The following is a 19,863-nucleotide window of genomic DNA, read 5'->3' on the forward strand; positions in this document are numbered from 1 at the left end:
ACTAAAACATTTGACAGATTTTCGAGCGCCGTGTACAGTAGCGGTTTTTGATACGGGCGACACGGGCGGTTGCCCGGGGCGGCATCGTGGTGGGGAGCGGCATCACGGGCATCAGCAAAAAAAAATAAAAAATTGCTCGTACTCATGCTGCCCCGACATCAGCCAGCGCATATTGGGAATGGCATAGGCACTGATCGGTTTTCTATCGCCCATTTGCTGGGAGTAAGGGCGCCTGCTGCTTGCGGCACAGGGAGGAGAGGGCGGGGCGGCGGGGGATTCTCTGGCTGGCTGGAGCAGCATCTAATAACCAACTCGCAAAAATAAAACAAAAATTAAAAAAAACCCAACAAACACGAAAACACCAGACATCATGATACAGACTTATAATTTGCACCGATGTTTTTTTTCGAAATTCTATTTGCGAAAACTGAGCGCGAGAGCCCTCGGTGTGCCTGCTCGCTGCTGAAGTCAAAGTAAACTTTATTGTCATCTCCGCTACATACAGTCCAGCATATAGAGAGACGAGACGACGAGGCTCTAACACTTTAAAATTTATAATTTACAGTTTGATGATTTAAAGTCTCACACACAACCTGTCGAAAGGGGAGGGGGCCGCTGTTGTGCCAAAAAGTAATTGTCTGCCCAAAACTGATTTCCAATGTTTCTGTGTATTACCGGCTGCTTCCAAATAGAGCACATTTCATTCATAATGTTGTAAATCCAAGCCCATTATGTATTCACGATTTGAATCCTGGGTTGTGTGAAATCCCAGAAATACACCTTAGAAAAAGTGAATCTGTGAACTAAGGTGTAGGTCTGTTAGGTTATGTTGTGGTGATCCTCGGGTTGGGGGACTTATGTTCATACTGGAGTGCAAAATTAAAACCAATGGAAGATGGACAAGAAACGTTCAAAGCCATCAGGTGCTCAGTTTAGAAAAAAGAGAAAAGAAGAGGAGGAGAAATGAGCAAAAGATGCAGGTAAGCAGATGTGTCATTGGATAATGGCAGCTCATCCTGAAACAATCAGAACCAGAATACTTTATTAACCCCTAAGGAAATAATGTGGGTTACAGTTGCTCCAAAAAGAAATGGTAAAAATAGTAACAGTAACAGACTAAACTCCAAATAATACATTATGTTACAGATTTTAATATTAATTAGTCATTGTCAATTGTTGATTTGTCCTGTTCTCATTGTATGACGAATTATGATGGCTGTTTGGTAGCTGTTTGTATACTATGCATACTCTCTCTCTCTTCATATGTGTGTGTGTGTGTTTCTCTGGTGAAATTCAGTATGGTTCCGACAACAGTTTTATGTTAATGTACAATCCTTAATATGTTTTATATGTATGTGTGTGTCTGTGTGTCTGTGTGTGTGTGTGTGTGTGTGGGGGGGGGTGTTCGCCCGGGGCGCCAAACAGGCTAGGATCGCCACTGGCCGTGTACATAAAATCGTTTCGAGGTCAGTAAACACAACCAGAATTCATACATAAGGCACACGGGATTATAAAGGGCACTGTCGATTTTCAGAAAAATCAAAGGATTGATTTTAAGTGTGCCGTATTTTCCAAACAACACGGTAATAACGACGGCCCGCTAGCATGCTCTACCAAAAATAGTGCTTTGTTGTGTATCTTTAATAAGGTCTCCAGTTATCAATAACCACATTAGGTGTGGGGATTATGTCTTGTGTTAGTGCAGGAGATAAAGAGCCTTTTTCAATCCTCTCTAAAATAGCGTCAAGGAGTAATGGAGCTAGCTCTTCAGAGAAAGCTTGCTAACCATCAGTTCCAGGAGATTTATTAGTTTTATGATGATCAATCGAGGAGATGACTTCTGATAAGCTATCACCTCATCATAAAAAACCTTCAATCATCTTGATTTTTCTGCTTGACCTTGTTAAGAGAATTCATAAAAGATGGTTGCTGACAATTAAGAAGCAGAAAGTTAGCGGCCATCCAGGTCTTTATGTCTTTAAGACATTCCTGCAGTTTAACTAATTGGTGTGTGTTACCTGGCTTCATGGATAGATAGAGCTGCATGTCATCTGCATAGCAGTGAAAATGTATGCTATGTCTTCTAATGATACTGCCTAAGGGAAGCATGTATAATGTAAATAGAATTGGTCCTAGCACTGAACCCTGTGGAACTCCATAATTGACCTTAGTGAGTGAAGAGGACTCTCCATTTACTTGAACAAATTGGAGTCTATTAGATAGATATGATACAAACCACTGCAGCACAGTACCTGTAATACCTACAGCATGTTCTAATCGCTCTAATAGGATATTATGGTCAACAGTATCGAACGCAGCACTGAGGTCTAGCAGGACAAGCACAGAGATGAGTCCACTGTCAGAGGCCATAAGAAGATCATTTGTAACCTTCACTAAAGCTGTTTCTGTGCTGTGCTGAGCTCTGAAACCTGACTGAAACGCTTCAAATAAGCCATTCCTCTGCAGATGATCAGTTAGCTGTTTGACAACTACTCTTTCAAGGATGTTTGATATGAAAGGAAGGTTGGAGATTGGCCTATAATTAGCTAAGACAGCTGGGTCTAGAGATGCTTTTTAAGTAAAGGTTTAACTACAGCCACCTTGAAGGCCTGTGGTACATAGCCGATTATTAGAGATAGGTTGATCATATTTAAGATTGAAGCATTAATTAATAGCAGGACTTCTTTGAGCAGTTTTGTAGGAATGGGGTCTAAAAGACACGTTGATGGTTTGGAGGAAGTAATTATTGAAGTTAACTCAGAAAGATCAATTGGAGAAAAAGAGTCTAACTTAACATCAATGGTACTAAAAGTAGCTGTAGATAATATTACATCTGTGAGATGATTATGAGTAAATTAATCCTGGAAACAGTAAATCTTCTTCTGTGAGCCTGAACCGTCACATTACAACCTCCTAGCTTACAATAAAACAGATGAATCCATGGTGAGAATCATTATGTTTTTCATTTTGTGAGTTTATTATGTGATACAAACACACACTCTGTTCATACAGCAGATTATCTAATACACACCTGAAGTACCAAAGAGAGTTTAAAGTATAAAACTGTCACAGATTTCTGAATAAACAGGAGCACACAAATATATCCAACACACCAACATTTAAAAGAGATTCAGGTTTACAACACGCTCTGTTTACAGAGGTGATCAGATTTATCGATCCAGAATCAATAAATAAGCATCACTACTGATTGAAATAGCTCATCCAGACATCTCACACTCACAGTGAAAGGGTTAAAGGTCATTCCACTGATTTTACACACATTACTCTCAGTTTATCGCCTCTGCAGAGGTAAAGTTGCATCATGGGACATATAGGAAATTAAACAGCTGATCGGGAGATGCTTGGGGGGGTTCTGGGTGAGCTGTGACAAATTACAGACTTATTTTATAGAGACTCTCTGTTACAGCACCCAAATCCAATAGCAGAGGGAAACATTTAGCAAAAGCTCATATTCTAAACGGGAAGTGATGTCACCAGAGGGTGAGGAATAGCTCCAACACCTGATTGGCTGACAGAGGGGATAATCACTACACTATCTTCATCTACAGCTGGACTAAAATAACCACACCTGAGCTACACCTGGTCTATACGTGAGTTACATCTGAGTTACATCTAGCCTACACCTGAGCTACACTTTCTCTACACCTGAGCTACACCTGGTCTATGTGTGAGCTACATCTGAGCTACACCTGGGCTACGTATTAATGAAGTGGACCCAGACTTCACCTGAAACTAAATTCTTCCTAGGACCTGGACTACGTCTAGTCTACAGTTACGCCACATCTGGCTACAACTAGTCTACACCTGTCTTACACCTGGAATCTAACCTTACTTCACACCTGAACTACACCTAGTCTACACCTGGTCTACATTTGTATTCTTATAGGGTGGCCTGGATGTGAAGTATAATTGGTGGATCAAACCAGTCTACACGTGGACTCTGACCCCGGACAGGACCTGGACTCTGATCCACTCAGGACCTGGAATGATGAGCTTGACCTGGACCTGGACTCCACATTTCTGGTTTCTGAGAGCTGGATCTGCTGCTTTGGCCATCATGGACAGTGGCTTGTCCCTAAGACGTTGGTGCTGAGAGGCATTCAGAATGACTTGCTTTCATTCAGGGCACGTACAAAGCTGCAGAAGAAACAAGCAGGTGAGTCACATGGTCAGATGGTCTGTTACCTGAGGGGAAGGTGAATGTTTGAGGGGGTGGAGATTGTGGAGATTGTTACCTTTCTTTTGCTTGTATCGCTGGGATAGCATTGAGAGAACCAGAGCGAGCACCAGAACCAGGAACACAGACACTGATCTGCAGATATAGAAACACAGTTAGCCCTACCCCTTCAAAAAAGAACCAATTGTAATGCAGATAAAACTAAGCCCAGCTAAACAGCCAATCAGAAGCCTTCATCCGTTTAATACAAAAACACAAACAAGAAGAGAAAACACTGAGCACCAGTAGGTTAAAAGGATCAGATGAAGGAAGGAATCAATAACAGATGAACAGCTCATCACAGAGTGTTGATTGATTGATTGATTGATTGATTGATTGATTGATTGATTGATTGATTGATTGATTAAAAAGTGAGTAGAGGCCACTGAATAATTACAGGAGAGTTATTCTTACATCACACTTAGGATGATCCACATTTCAGCAGGGAAGCCTGTGGACGAGAAAAAGGAAAGTGATAAGAACTTCAGGTTTCCTCTCAAGCTGTGTGAAGAAGAAGGATGAACAGGTGAGCCTACCAGGAGTTCCAGCAGTGGTCGCTGTCACCGTGCTGACTGTCACTGTGGTGACTGTCCGTGTGGTCACAGTTTGGTTCCCGCACACAGCATCAGTCCATGGCGTGCACTCAGATAGAGTCTCCAGAAGTAAAGCTGGAGGACACATAGGAAGACAAATCAATCAGTTCATCAGCTGACTGTAAACAGGTAAGTCCAGCCCTTTTACTGAAAGTGTTCTTACCCGAGCAATCAGTACAGTCTTTGCACCTGATCCCTTCAGTCTTGGAGCAGTTTTTCACCAGGAAGAAACCTGAGAGAGACACACATGAGCTTAGAGACATCTGCAGGTGTGCACAGGTAGATTTGTTTGAGTCAAAGCTTCAGGTGCAGGAGAACACACATTAGGACACCTTACCTGCTTCACAGGAGGGACAGATCACTGCAGCCCCTTGTACAAAGGTCATCTTCACCAGCAGACATGCAATGCTCACCTGGGATAAGACACATAGACAGTTAGGCAACAAAGTGTCAGGTAAGAAGGGCATAACTATAGCTCACCTGCCTGAGCTATACTGAAGCTATACCCTGAGTATACCTGAAGCTAAAGTCCTTTCTATTTGCCTAATCTGCTCTATCCTGTAAGGTAACAGACAAACACACCTGGACAGAAACCAGATTCAGCGATCCAACTTCAGACACTGCATAGTCTCTGATTCTGTTTCAGAGTTCTGCCTTTCTTTAGAAACACTGGCACACGTGTTCACCTAATCTTAATCTGTAAACAATCAGTTCGTCACTGGAAACCCTGTTGCTAGGAGACAGAAACAAAGTTCAACAAATGTGGATTCCTGAGAATGAGGCTCCACCCCTCTGCACGTATCAGCAAAAAATGAGCCAGAACAAGCTGATCTGATCTGAGGAGTCACAAATACTCACAGACCATATCAGACCAGGCGCAGACCAAAAACCACAGACCAGGCACCTCCTGTCATGGACTACACTTACAGAGAGTAAAGACATTAAGTCTGAACTGCATTAAATGTGTTTAAATCTGCAGTCAGTCGTAAAATCAGGACTCCTTTAACCCTTCACCTTCTTCCTCCTCTGAATCTATGTATCTTCAGTGAGCTGGCACTCCTCTCTTAAAGCTGTAACCATCCTGCTTGTCCTTGTGTGCACTTTCTTCTGCTCTCAGACTCATTCAGGTTTCCTGTCATCGTCACCTGCCCAGCACTCACCTGCAGACCGTCCATGTTGTCGTCTCCTTGCTTTCAAAGTGTGAAGTGATCGAACGAGTGACCCTGCACGTTATAAACTCTTTTTTGTAAGCTCCACCTTGCAACTGAGGAACACCCCTGAGTCATCACATTACATCAGCAAAGTGGGAGGGGCAAAGAGTTCCTGGGAAGGGCTGTTCACGTCTGCACAGAGACTCTGGCACTAACAGATGTAGTGTGACCGGCACTCAAACATCTGGACTGCTTAACTGGAGCTTTATTGTCATAAAAGGTGTAAATTGTAGTCTCTGAGAGACCTTTAATCACAGGAAGGAGACAACATGGGCCAACTCTACCTGTGTCCAGCTGTCCAGGTGCTCTGCTCCTAGCAGTGGGGACTAAAGGTGATGCTGACTGAAGAGAATGTTTTGTTACACACTCAGGTAAAGGTGCAAACCTGTCAGGAATAACTAGTTTCACCTGTTCAGACTGAGATCAGACAGAACTTCTTAGACTGAAGTCAAACTACTTTTATATCAAAAGAAACATGTTGATCCAACACATCTGCAGGAAGCCACAAATGGTAGAGCGCCAAGATGAGGTCACTTCCTGTGAAGTGTGAATGATGGATGGCTAGTTTGTGTTCACTAACAGTTTCAAAAAGTGCTTAAAGAAGTATTTAGACTCTTAAAGTTGCTAAAAGTGCTTTGTGGCAGTGAATGACCCGACAACAGCAGCACTGCAGTTTTACACGTTTTTCATTGGCTGGCTTTCCACCTGCCCTGCTTCTGTAGCACACACAACACACCCTCTCCTCAGGTCCCAGCAACATCTTTATCAGGCGAGACATGGATAGATAATGGGGCCACGTGTGCGAGCCCGCCTCCCCTGACATCACACCCTGAACCCACTGCTTCACCCCTGCCCTGTAGCTGAGCCACACCGCGCCACACCTACCCTGAATTAGTATACCCATGAATACACAGAAAACACGACAGAAACAGCAACATCATCGCTTTGTTGCTCAAACAGTTTTACCAATGATGATGAAACATCTGAAGCTCAAAGCGGTGTTGATGTTTAGATAGGTAACAGACATCAGAGCTCTTTCACAGAGTTAAAAATATCCACGAGTGACTTTGTTTCTTCAGTGGATGTTTAGCTCACTGCAGTAAGCGTGCTGCAAATCATCTGTGACAGGCAGACTCACAAAGAACTCGTGCTTAGAGAAAGTTTTGTGATGATGGATCTGTCATCATCAGTCAGATAAAAGCTGCGTCTTTGCTGTGTAAAGCAGTGAGGAGTCAGAATCACTGTGAACTCTACGGACGCGCTAAAGATCACAGAAACAGGCTCTGAGTGGGAGAGGAGTCTGGTTTCCTGATGAGTCTACGTTACAACAGCAGATGGTTTGGATCTGGTCCCTGTGTCAGTACAAACATCTGGATGTGATAAATATTTACACATAGTTTCCATGGTGTCTGTTTGCAGGACGTGCTCTTTGTTTCATCACACTGTATCAATGGACTCATGTGTGTGTTTGTCCGGCTAGACCCCAGTAGAGCCTTCAGTACAATCATATCTATCTAATATCTATCATGTAAAAGGAGAGTCCTCTTCACACACTAAGGTTAATTATGGAGCTCCACAGGGTTCAGTGGTAGGACCAATTCTGTTTACATGATCACATATGATGTGGTTCTGTTGGCTTCATTGGGTGATGGCCTCACACGGGAACGGTTTGCAGCCCATTGTGAAGCGGTGGGAATGAGAATCAGCAGCTCCAAATCTGAGGCCATGGTCCTCAGCTGGAAAAGGGTGGAGTGCCCAGTCCGGGTCAGGGACGAGTTCCTGTCCCAAGCGGGGGTGTTTAAGTATCTCGGGGTCTTGTTCACGAGTGACGGGAGATTGACAGACAGATTAGTGCTGCAGCTGGAGTGATGCAGGTGCTGCAGAGGCCAGCCACCCTTCAGAAGAAGGGTGGCTGGCCTCTACCTTAGAGATAGAAGTGAGGAGTTCGGGCATCCAGGAGGGGCTCAGAGTAGAGCCGCTGCCCCTCCACATTGGAAGGAGCCAGCTGAGGTGGTTCGGGCATCTGACAAGGATACCTCCTGGGCACTTCCTAGGTGAGGTGCTCCGGGCATGTCCCACTGGGAGGAGGCCCTGGGGCAGACCCAGGACATGCTAGAGAGATTATATCTTTCAGCTGGCCTGGGAACGCCTTGGTGTTCCCCCGGACAAGCTGGAGGAGGTGGCTGGGGAGAGGGAGGTCTGGGCTTCTCTGCTTGGGCTGCTGCCCCCGCGACCGGCCCCGGATAAGCAGAAGTGGATGGATGGATGAACTGAATATTTTTGCTCCTGGAACATTCGCTGGTGTTCATGAAGAATGGAAGAAGCTCGTTTCTCTGTGTGTGACTGAGCAGTTGGAGGATTTTTACAGTTCTGAACCACAAAAACACAACGACTGAAGATATGAGCGGTTTCACAGCTCACTGAAACATGTCCTCTCTCTGTGGACAACATCTGGGTCTCTGACTCTACAGCTCATGACGTGGAGCTGGAGAGAAGGTGTGACAACAAACAGCTTGTAATAAATATAGATCCTAGTCACAGCTGACATTATGTGTGTTAATACTGATCACTGATGAGGCTCCATTGTACTTAAAGTATCATGTTCTTTTGCTCTGAGAGCTTTTAGGCTTTACTTCCCTTTTTATAAAGTTTCCTGTTGAGCCTCTGTGGATAAAGGGGGAATTAAAAATGTGTGAGGTGACTCTCAGTGTGGTGAACAGGTTGTTTTTACAACATTCATGTGTGTGCGTGAGAGATGCAGTGTGAGTGAAACTGTGGGATAAAAGCTGCTCATTTAGAGCTGTAAATAGTTCAGGACAAGTCCTGACAGGTGCAGGAAAGCGTTTGGCACTTCGAGTGGGAAAAAACCTGCTAGGTGAGGACCAGCTTCATCCTGGCTTCTGTAACAGGGCTTATTGTAAACAACGATCTGTTACACCCAAATTCTGAATCCATATTTTGTATTGCTGAGCTTCTCATGTTAGGTTTGTGATTACTGTTTGAGGGTTATTGTTATTTAGGTTTTAGTTGAGGTTAAGTCATTTTTATCATCTGTCTCCTTGATTTTCTGTTTGGTTTCTTGTCTTGTCTGTCATGTGTTTCACGTCTGGTAAGTTGGTGTTGTTTAAGTCTCCATGTTTCCTGTTTTATTTTGAAGAGGTCATTGTTTTGTTTTTACTTTCTCCTGTGGTGTGATCATGTTAATTTGTGTCAGCTGTGTCCCCTTCCCCTCGTCACCTCCTGTGTATTTATTCTGTGTGTTTCCATTCGTTCCTCATCACGTCGTGTGTGTATCTTTCCCCATCATAGTCAGTCCATAGCAGTCTAGTCACAGTGTAATAGTTTTGATTTATGTTTCATGTGTATCAGCTCAAAACAAACACTCGCCTTTGGTTAGAATTAGCTCCGTCTCCCCTCATGTGTCCACACCTGGGTCCTCCACACCCACTCCATACAGTCTCCCCCCCACAGACCGTGACACTAGGATGCTTGTGAATACAAACAGAATACAGTGATTTATAAATCATTAAAGCCACATTTTATTCACAGTAGAACTGAAAATATGTCAAATATTTGAACTGCGAGCTCATTTTGAACTTGATGGAAGCAGCATTGCTCAGTAAAAGGCTGTAAAAGTCAGTGGTACCAAACAGAAACAGCTAGAGGAGCATTTATAGCCAATCGTTTTGTTTTTGGCAGCAGGTCTGTAACATGATTGGGTAGAGGATCCTAGAGAGGCCAAGTTTCTCAGAGGTAAAGATGGGCACCAGTCTGCAACAAGCTGTGGATTTCCCACTAGAGGAATCTTGTGATGACACCCTACGCTCAGCATCCAAGTGACGTAGAGCTGACAATTTGTATTGATTAGAGACAGGCTGTATCAAGTGAGTCATGACACTGACATCAGCATTTCACCAGAGCACATGGGCGATATCGCTTTTTATTATTTTATATATTTTTTTGCACATGGACAAAGTGAATGGCGTTGTCACTTGGTGTTGAGTATCACTTCCTGTTCCCTGTTCCAACGAACAGTGGTGTTTTTGCTGATCTGTGTAGCAACTTTAATTGAAAACTTATAGATAACTTCTTGTTTCCTTGAGTGATCTCCACGCGCTTCATCCAAACCACTCTCTGTGTATTTGGGGATTGGCTAGTTTAGCTTAGCTCGTAGCTGATTCACTCTGTGTGTCAGGTGTTAATCAGACACACCCTTGACACACACTCCAGTGCTAACAATGATTTCGTCAGATAAAACATGATTCATACAAACTTTCTCTGGACGATCAGTAATAAAGTCTCTGATCCAATGAATCAGTCCTGGAGTTACCCTCGTGTTAATTAATTGCTGCAATAAAACGTGTGTCCTCATTGTCCTCAAAGCTGAAGACAAATCAACAAATAACATTCTTACCTGAGCATCTGTTTGTTGTTACTGATGTGCAACTGTATCAACTGAAAGCAGTGTTGCATCTTCTTTCATTTCAGCCCCTTTGTGGCTTAAATGCAAACTGCATAGGGTCCACCTGATCCATTATAGCAGAGGTAAGATGTTTACTGACCACTCGCTACGTAAACTCAGTAACCTGTCAAAGCGTGACTATCCAGAGTTGGGACGGTGAAGAAGAGTTGCAGTCCTACATGCCTCTCTGCAGCTTGTGTCTGTCAAAGTGGGCCCAGAGGCCAGTACGTGTACGTGGACCTATAAAATGCAGTTTTTAACGTGTACACAGACTTTATTCGCAAAATACAGGTGAGGAGAGTCTATGTGGGGAGATGTGCGCAGAATGTCACAGCTACTAACTATTCACAGGGGAATAATTGAGGTGTGGGAAACTCGAGCGTGGGTCTCTGGAACAGACAGAGATGGTTGATTAGCTGAGAAACCGAGGACTGAGGATGTGGACAAACAAAGCAGTCTCATCTGATGTGGCTTACTCTGCAGACTGTGTAGCAGTCTGGCAAGGAAGGAGTGGCTAGCAGGTCCAGCAGGCATGTGGTGTGGATGTTAGCAGGACAACTCGGAGACCAGGTAGTTAAATAGGACATCAGAACAGTCTCCCCAACTACTACAACAGTAGGACAGCACCCCCTACTGGTGCTATACCACAATAACAAGGGTTGTTACATCAGGTGGTGAGTGCCTCGGGAGGGGATTGCTGAGTAGGCTTCGTCATCATCATCATCATCATCGTCAAATGTATTCATAAAACACTTTAAAACAACCACAGCTGACTAAAATGCAGAACACTGGAACTATACAATAAAATTAAGAATAAGAATAAGAATAACTTTATTTATCCTGAGGGAAATTCTTTTGTCATGTATATGCTCAAAGCAGCAGGAGAGACAGGGGGACAGATAAATAAGACATATAATATATACAATAAGAATAGTAGTATACAGTAATATACAGTAGGATAGTGCAAGACATAGTATCAAATAACTCTAACGAAGTAATATAAATGACTGTATCCTGGAGAATAAATAACTTAACTATCAGTGCAGGCGATTCTAGAAAGTGACAAAGTATTGTGCAATAGAATAAAGGGAGTAGCAGCGTATGATGGGGGGATGAAACAAATATTCAATATTCAATAAGGTACTGTTGGGTAATATTGCTGATTATAATACTGGTAATATTGGTCTGAGAGGGAACAGAATAACATTGGTTATTGGTTAAAATTACATAAGATATAAATAAAAGCCAAATAAAAGAAAACATAAAATTTTTAATTTGTTTAATTAATTATTATTAAGTTATTCCATAATTTAGGAGCCGCGATAGAAAAGGCCCCGCCCCCTCTGAGCTTCCTCCTGGATCTTGGTACTTCCAGGAGCAGCTGGTCAGCTGACCTGAGACCGACAGGGTGTGTGGGGATGTAGACGCTGAGAGAGGTAAGGCAGGGCAAGATTGTGAAAGCAGTTAAAAACAAACATGAGAATTTTAAAATGAACTCTAAAAGGCACAGGCAGCCAGTGAGGCCAGCACAGGGGTTGGCGAGCTTCCTGAATGGCTGTGAGTGAGGCTGGGTGCGGGAGATGCTGTCGGTGAGTCGGGAACTGTCGCCTGGATGCTGAAGCTTCTGGTAGCCAGGAGAATGCGATCTGTTTCTTCTGCAAGTGAGCAGTAATCCTTCGCAGCCAGCAGCAGGGAGTTGGCGTGGCCACCTCGCTCTGGGAACTGTTGGAGGAAGATGTGAGAGAAGAGGAATCCACCATCATCCATTCCTATAAAGGACAGCGTGCTCTCCATGAGTTGTGAGCGGTACCATCACCCAGGCCCAAGAGAGAAAGAGGAGTCTCTCAGCCCACTCTGCGTCAGAGAGGGAGTAGCGCCACAGCAGCAGCGCCTTGAGAGTGGTGTATCTCTCTTGGGTGGGGGGATCCCGGAGGAGGGTCATCACACAGCAGGTGGACAGTGGATCCAGTGAGGCTGCCACATGATGACATTAAGTGATGTCAGCTGAAGAGGAAACTGAGCTTCGACGTGAATGAACCATGAAGGAGGGTTTCAAAGCCAAAAATCCGGCAGCCTAACAACACAGCAAAAATTGAGGGGGTAATTTAGCCATTTGAATCAGCTGTGTCTGGAGCTGGGGACCCCTGCTGTTAACTGACCCAACTTCAGTCAGGAGAACAACTGAGATAATCCATCCACAATACGAGGTTAGTCATTAATATACTGCAGCATGGGCTGGGCTGTAGTTACATCCTAAGGTTTTAAACACTGAACTTTTAAAATGAACAATGGTAATAAAAACCGAGAGACACTGACACACACACACACACTGAAACACCTGCTGAGAGAGTTCAAACCTGAATGACTGAATAAAGAAACACATTCAGCTCTGCGTTTAACTCAGAAAGTGGACGTCACTTTGATTAAAGTCCTTCTGGGAGCAGCCGTCATGTCTCTGATAATAATGTGTCTGATTTTATCAAATGTTTCCTGAACGCATCACTGATCCTTTCATGAACAGTAAACACACCAAATCAGTCAGATCAAACTGGATATTCAGCCAGTTTATTAATTACAGTTTAAAACCACTGACTCAGTTTGTTTTCACTGAGCTGTTCAGATTCATTGATGCTGAGTTTAAATCAGTCACACTGAGCTCAGACATTCAACACAACCACACCATAAAAACACGCTACACTACCACGTGATGTGTGTCTTATTAGCTGCCCAAACTCCCACACCTGATACTCATTAGAAGGTTACAAGGCGCCACCTGGTGGCAGGAGGATGAAAAGCAAACAAAACCTACAACAAAAGTTATGGTAAGGATACAAGTGTAAAAATCTCTAGCCTGCCTTTCATTACCTCCAGTTTGAAACATTATTACTGACAGCCTGGTGGGAATTAAAAACTAAATATTCACTTATTCCATGTAAGCTAACAACTATTTAGAACAATCCAGATATTTATGAGAAAAAGAAAATATCACATTTTCTGTCATGGCAGGAGAAGAGGATTAAAAATCTAGAAATTCAAACCCATGTTTGGGGAAAGACCCCGTCGACTCTGTGAGAGCAAACTGTGGTTCACTGCCCTGTGATGAAGCTACTGTGCTAAGTCAGGTGAGGTAGACCGGACAGCTCGGTCTTGCTGCCGAGATGTGGCATTCTGAGGTGGGGAACAGGAAGCGTGGGTGAAAAGATCCGGAAACTACCACCTACACCCGTTGCTCAGGATCCCAATTGGGGCTAGAGGTGAGCCTGCAGGCCGGAGGAACAGACTAGAGGAAAAGGAAAAGTGCCGGAAAGTGCCAGCAAGAGGGCTGGACCTGGTTGGAGCCCTCCGATGATAGGCCATGTTTCCCACTTGATCACAGCACGGTGGCACTGTGGTTAGCACTGTTGCCTCACAGCAAGAAGGTCCTGAGTTTGATTCAACCATCAGTCTGGGTCTCTCTCTGTGGAGTTTGCATGTTCTCCCCGCGTCTGCCTGGGTTCTCTCTGGTACTACTGCTTCCTCCCATAGTTCAAACACATGCAGTCAGTGGGGTTAGGCTGCTCAGCAGGTAGTCTGCAAATGTGTGTGTGTGTAAAGTACTGTATGAGATACATTTACTGAGTGGAAAGGTCAAAGGTCACAGCTCTATGAGAGAGCAGAAGAGTTAATCCAAGTCCAGCAGGAGGTCTGAGCCCTTACCTGTAGGAGAGCTTGGGAGCTAAAGGATGGATGGTTCTTACACAGTGTTCTTCTACTCTGAGCACTCAACTCACACAACTGGCCCCATTCACACACTCATAAAAGCTCTGACTGGAGCAATTGAGCAACTGGTCTGGGGTCTGGGAGGTCCATGAGGAGGTGGGTGAAGGTGGACAGGTGAGTCGGTGTTTCTCCAACTCCTACTTAAAGGCAAACAACAGTAAACAGAGGAGCTGAGACCATGACGGCCGTTACAACAAGGCGTTAAAGCGCCTGCAGGTGGGCTGCTCTCAGAGTTTCATCAGCTTCTCTGAGTCAGCATCTGTCATCGTGTCAGCCTGCTTCATTTAGAGCAGGGGTCCCCAATCTCAGTCCACGAGGGCCGGTGTCCCTGCAGGTTTTAGATGTGTCCTTGATCCATCACAGCTGATTTTAAATGGATAAATTACCTTCTCAACATGTCTTGAAGTTCTCCAGAGGCCTTGTAATGAACTAATCATTTGATTCAGGTGTGTTGACCCAGGGTGAGATCTAAAACCTGCAGGGACACCGGCCCTCGTGGACTGAGATTGGGGACCCCTGATTTAGAGCCTCCTGTCATGTTGGAGGCGGAGCTTACATTTATCAGATTAACACCTGAACATGGTCAACATCTCTGATCCAACCCCAGCCTTGTGTGACCGAAGGATACTGTTTCCATGGTGACCTGATAAACCTCTGTCAGAGAGACAATAAAACACTGACCTCTACTGTGTGTGTGTGTGTGTGTGTGTGTGTGTGTGTGTGTGTGTCCTCACAGCAGAGGAGACAGTGTCTGATCTAACCCGTCATTGTTGTTGTGTTTGTCTTCATCTGTTCACTGAGCTCATTTTGACTTATTTCACTGTTCAGGACATTCCTGATGTGTCTTAATGTCACGCTAGCAGTGACAGGAAGTAACTATACCCTGCTCGTCAAAATAAAAGCTATTTTTAATCAGAGTGCAGCATCGAGTCTGTGAAACCTCTGGACTATTGATCAGTTCAGTTAATCAGTCACATGCTGTTTGTGGACTGAGGATGGCTCTGGAGGAAAGGTCACGGTGTCATTGAAAGGTCAAAGGTGAGTCTCCTGTGTTCAAAGCTGCATCACTGCCCAGTTAAACAGCAAAGATTAAAAATGAGTCAAAGGTTTCAGTCACAGACGAGAAGCTCGTGCTGTGTCTTTTCTCCCAGCTGTTCTTAATACCATCTCTTCTCCGATCCGTGTTTCCAGGTGTGTCTGAGGCTCCTTTAAAGGCGGGAAAAGTGAGCTTTAATGGGAAAGCTGCTGTGCTGGGCGACTAGTGTGAGGCGGAGGGCACAAGGTGCAGGTCTGGATCGGATCCACATAAGTGAATAGCAGGAACAGATTCAGTCCGAGTCATTCCTTTGATTCCAATCAGCACATTTATTGATCATTAGTGTCCACATTAAACATTAAGCACTGATTCATCCACTGAGGCTCAAACTGCACAGACACATGAAAACATGATATTTATCTTATAAAAACATGTTTATTATTCAAAGGTGTTTGAAAGCCTTTCCAGGTGAGTTTGATCCAGGAGGGTCTGAAGCCAGAGTCAGACAGAGACTGTAGAAGGACAGAGCAGCAGCAGAGCAGTCCAGATGCACTGATGATCCTCTGGTCAACCTAGGTCAAAGGGGCAGATCCAGCCAAAGCCCTTCATTCTTCAATGGAGGGAAGGCTAATCAAGGCCGTAGCAAACAACCCGGAGCTGTACGACACCAGCTGCTTTGTGTACCGAGACAGGAATATAAAGGACCGAGCTTGGAGGAAGATATGTGAAGAGATCGGGCAACCTGGTAAGTTCATTCATTTCTCTTTTTACATTTTTCACTGACCCGGGGAAGCCGCACAAAAGCTAGCAAGCCACCGCTATTTTCCCACTGATGTACAAATACCGTTCTGCCTTTATGCATGTTGTCATATAGGAATATATTTTGTTTATTAATAAACAGCACACAGTGGTCCCGCTCATCCGTCACTGCCTCGCTTTTTCGCTGATTTTTTATTTTATTATTATTATTTTTTTTGCACAGTACAGCATTGCATTCTGCAGCCTGATTGACAAATCTCCTCCGTGTCGTGTCTCCTGCGCTTGTCAAATTTATCATGTTTTGTTTTTATAACCATCACATCCAATAGATAAAACAGCACAAAAACACTTATAACTATGACCCATAGTTGGGTCATAGTTATGGGTGTCCCTGAAGAGGCCACGCCAGTCTCCAATGGAGCATTTCCTCCTCAGCCTTGTTCCTGCTCTGGAGAGCAGCTGGGTCCTTTTTATTCCTGTCTCTCTGTAAATGTTGGCACACGACTTGACACATGTAGAATTTATTTCATATTATACTAATGACAAAATATACTAATACAGTGGGATGCAAAGGTTTGGGCAACCTTGTTAATAGCCATTATTTTCCTGTATAAATCGTTAGTTGTTACAATAAACAATGTCAGTTAAATATATCATACAGGAGACACACACAGTGATATTTGAGAAGTGAAAAGAAGTTTACTGGATTTACAAAAGTGTGCAATAATTGTTTAAACAAAATCAAGCAGGTGCATAAATTTGGGCACCACAAAAAAAAGAAATGAAATAAATATTTAGTGTATATCAATGTGTGTGTCTCCTATGTGATATATGGGGTGCCTTTGTCTGGACGTGCTTCCCATCCAGAGCTCCACAGCAGAGAGGGAAGTTCCAGCGCTCCTGGAATCCCTCTGTGATGGACCGCCAGTCTCCAGGTGAAGGCACAGCCATGAAGTCGTCCACTAGACAGTCCCAGATGGCCGCCGCTACCTGGGGGTGATCTGGCACACCGTGGACACACCGACTCTGAAACTGAACGTGATGGTCCTGAAGGAGTCCCCGTGGCAAGGAACCTGGACAAAATTGTTCAAAATTAGTATTATGTGTACTGCAGTTACAAAATACATTATTCAAATTCCAAAATACTTTTGTGATGTCAGATTTAAATTACAAAACATAAATCTTACATAAAACATTTTGTAATTATAAGGATAAATACATAATATATATTAGATATAATATAAAACAGTTGTGTATTGTTTTAACTTTAACATATCATAATTTGATTGGTAACAACTTTTACCACTACAGTGAGCCAATCACTCATAATTCCTAGACATGTCAATCAGGTAGGAATGAAGTAAGACATTAATAGAAATAAAGAGTTGTATGTTGACATGTAGCCCTTTCCTTGCTTAAATCATTGTTAATATTTTTGAAAAATTAACCTGTGATAAGACATAGCTTATCAAGATAGAACCATATAACTAAAGATGAACCAAACTGTTCAGTTGTATCTAGCTCTCAGTTTAAAGAAAGGCTGCTGACCCCTGTTATAGAGTCTGACAGCTGCGGGGATTATATACAAATATTCATCTATACCAGAATTAAACCAGGTCTAAAGAAAAAAAAAAGGAGTGAGTATCACTACAAAGATTAACCCACAGTGGTCCTCATACCACAGTTTGATATCAGCAAACACCGAGAGCATACATTGATAGACACCACAGCCATGCTATCATTGCTAACACTGATAACAGCATAAATTGAATTAAATCGGGACTTGATGAGAACTGTCGAGTATCACTAGAAATATTATAAACAGTCGTCTCCATACCACAGTTTGCTATCAGTAAACACCGACGGCATTCACTGTTAGCATACCACAGCCATGTTAGCAGTGTATAAACGGATGGTTTAGCATATATTAGCACAGGTATCAATAAAGGACTACCGTATTAAACACTTTTACTAACCCTCAGGCAGATGGACAGGCGCTCTGCAGGTGGGATTGAGCGCCTGTAGTTGGTGTCTAGGCGGGCGATTCTGGGACCGACGCGGGACAGCAGGTCCTCAAACTGGGCAAGTGAAAGACGGTGATATCGCTGAAATCGGCCGTCATCCAGGCGCAGCTCCTGGAGCAAGTGGTGAAACTCACCAAACTGCTCACGCCTCTGGAGGACCTGATGGACCCAGGTACGGCGAGGACATCCTTAACGCCGCTGCTCTGCTCTCCCCAGTAAATAGAGGAGGGAGACTCTCTCTTCAAACGTTAGCTCGACAGCTGCCATCTAGCAAAGATACCGTCTGGCACAACTTCCTCCCACATTTCCGGTTCACGCGCGTCAAAATATGCAATTTTGAGGCACAATGGATTTCTGTTGGACACGCGTCGAGGTGCGAATGTGCACGCGTCAAATTAGGGGTGTTTGGAGTGTTTTCGCTCGCGTCTATCGCGTTCGGTGTGAACGCACCGTTACAGCAACCGTGGGATTATTGTAAGAATAAATGATGCTGCGAAGCATGAAAATGCCATCGGGTCTGCCTTGGTGGCGATCTTTGTTTTTTTTTTATCTTAAGTGCACACAAACCAGTAAACAAATTAAAACAAATACTGTTGATAAACTATAATACAAAAATTACAATTAAAATTCTCAACAACAACAAAAAAATTATAATTAATATGTAAACAACTTAACAACCCCCAAAGTGTCCAAGTCATGTGACGTGTCAGTGCAACACCGAAACATAAGAGTGGGGGAGAGGGAGCAAAGTGGCCTGCTCTCCGCTGACACAGGAGCGGTGAGTCCAGTGACCTGGTTGTACCGTTTTTGCAGAAAGCGCAGCATAGCAAACAAGCGAAACTCAAAGTAAAGAATCGATCTCACCAGGCTAGTATCCATCCGATACCGATGCCGACTTGGGATCGATACTATCGATATTTGGATCGATCCACCCACCACTAGCTCACACAGAAAGCAGCGCGAGAGCGCGCAGCAGTCCGCCTCATGCTTTCAGAGCGTTTCAACCTCTCACTCTCTGTGAGCGTTTCCATAAGCACAGCCTTGCAGTTTATACAAAGGGAGCTGTTAGCACAGTTTGAAGCGATGAATATTTCTGGCAAACAAACTAAAAACCAAATAGAAAATCGATTTCTTTGTTTCCTGCTTCGACTTCTTTTCCTTCCGGACCAGCGCTCATGTGGAGGTTTGGTCTGAGTGGCCATAGGCCATTACATAACAACACAACCAACAAGAGCCTGCATTCTGGGTATTGTAGTCTACGTAGTACTCTGAACATAGTCACTTGTAGAGAATATTAATGGGTCCAGCACGTATTTTAGGCATCGACCACATGGTACATTTGAATTGCTGCAACATTTACTGAACATTGAACTTTGATAAAGTTACAAAGAGGCATCAGTGCTGTCAGTATCAGACTGATACCGGACTTTTCAAACTGATACTGATTATTGGGGATTAAAAATCTGATGTATTGGCTGATATCTTTTTTCCTTTCCAATACTTAAAACATAAACAGATTTACCTAACATTTGTTATAGTAGTGAATTGATAAACCATTAAAGTTGACATTAATACGTTTCCAAATTGTTTATATCATATATTGATTGTGTTCTAATTGGTGCAGTCGCCTGCAGTGACCCTTAATGTTCTATCACTGGGAATGTCCACAGTTTAAAGGTTTTTTGGTCACAAACAATGTGCCATCAGACTGATGTGTTTAAAAAATACACAGACACAAGTAGTGCTGGGCGATATGGAAAAAATTAGGGATGCACTGATACT

The sequence above is a fragment of the Oreochromis aureus genome, linkage group 3 (assembly GCF_013358895.1).
Source record: "Oreochromis aureus strain Israel breed Guangdong linkage group 3, ZZ_aureus, whole genome shotgun sequence".
NCBI classification, from domain to species: domain Eukaryota; kingdom Metazoa; phylum Chordata; class Actinopteri; order Cichliformes; family Cichlidae; genus Oreochromis; species Oreochromis aureus.